The 1,679-nt window shown below is 41.6% G+C and overlaps 1 protein-coding gene across 1 annotated transcript in view; it reads left to right on the forward strand.

The window, feature by feature from the left end:
* TIAM2 (T-cell lymphoma invasion and metastasis 2) overlaps nucleotides 1-1,679 on the forward strand; it is a 524,960-nt gene that overhangs the window by 160,000 nt on the left and 363,281 nt on the right. The window lies entirely within an intron of this gene.

The following is a 1,679-nucleotide window of genomic DNA, read 5'->3' on the forward strand; positions in this document are numbered from 1 at the left end:
TTGGCTCTCATGGACTGGTTTTCCTTTTCTTCAGCTTCAGTTTGAATTTGGAAACTGTCACTTTCAATTTCGAGGAGATCTGTGCTCATGCGTAATAGAACCCTTCAGGGGTGGGTGTGGGGTGTCCATTCACTCAGGCATCCCCACTAGTCACCAGAATGGAGGTGCACAGACAGCGAGAGATCACTGAGCAGATATCAAAAAAGAATGTCCACGCCTGTATCTCCTCGGTTCTGTCAGGCGTTCGTGGCTGTTCTGATCCTTCCCCCACTTGGTCTCTCTCCCAAGATGGTGGCTCCGGGAGTAGCTGAGCGTCTTGAATTAGAAAGCAATGGATTTCTTGATTCTGCTACAAATTCCCCTTGCTGTAAGCCTTCCAAGCTTCTAAATATTACTTTTTATGTGGTTCAGAGTTCTAGCACTATCCCCTGAGCCTACTTAGTCCAGTATTCTATGTTGTTGCAGACAGAGCTCCTCACTGCACATCTTTCTGATCCACCATCTTCTTAGCATTGTGCCACCAGGTAGCCCACAGTATATTTTATATTCTTCACCTCCTCCACAATTCAGAAGAATCGATTCTTCTTCGATCTTCCTTATTCATTGTCCAGCTTTTGCATGCATATGAGGCAATTGAAAACAATACCATGACTTGGGTCAGGGGCACCTTACTCCCCAAACTGACATCTTTGCTTTTTAACACTTCAGAGAGGACATTGGCAGCATATTTGCCCAAATGCAGTGTGTTAAGTGATGTATTTACTGTTGCTTCTATGAGCATTGATTATGGCCCTATGTAAAATGAAATCCTTGACATCTTAAGTCTTTTCTCTGTTTATTATGATGTTGCTCATTGGTCCAGTTCTGAGGATTTTGGATTTTGTTTAGGTGTAATCCTGAAAGGTGTAGTCTTTGTTCTTCACAGGTAAGTGCCTCAAGTTCTCTTCACTTTCAGCAAGCAAGTTTGTGTCATCTGCATTACACAGGTTGCTGAATGAATCTTCTCCAATCCTGCCGCTGAGTTTGTCTTCAGATAGTCCAGATTTTTTAATTATTTGCTCAGCATACAGATTGAATAAACATGGTGAAAAATTACAACCCTAGTGGACACCTTTCCTGATTTTAAACAATTCAGTGTCCCTTTGGTCTGTTTGAATGACTGTCTCTTGGCTATGTATTGAGTCCTTATGAGCACTATGGAATGTTCTGGAATCCCCATTTTTTACTATGTTATCCAAATTTGTTATCATCAACACAGTCGAGTGTCTTTGTATAGTCAATAAAACACAGGTAAACATCCTTCTGGTATTCTCTGCTTTCAGTCAAGATCCACTTGATGTCAGCAATGATATCCCTGTTCCATGTCCTCTTCTGAATCAGCTTGAATTTCTGGCAGTTCCCTGCTACAACCATTTCTGAATTATCCTCAGCAAAATTTTACTTGTGTGTGATATTAATGATATTGTTTGATAATGTGTGCATTCTGTCGGATCACCTTTCTTGGGCCTGGGCACAGATATGGATCTTTTTCAGCCGGTTGGGCAGGAAGTTGCCTTCCAAATTTCTTGGCGTAGATGGGTTAGTGCTTCTAGTGTTGTATTCAGTTGTTGAAACATCTCAGTTGGAAGTCGATCAATTCCTGGAGCCTTGTTTTTCACCAATGTCTTCAATGCAACTTG

This window comes from Chrysochloris asiatica, unplaced genomic scaffold (genome assembly GCF_000296735.1).
Source record: "Chrysochloris asiatica unplaced genomic scaffold, ChrAsi1.0 scaffold00117, whole genome shotgun sequence".
Lineage (NCBI taxonomy): Eukaryota > Metazoa > Chordata > Mammalia > Afrosoricida > Chrysochloridae > Chrysochloris > Chrysochloris asiatica.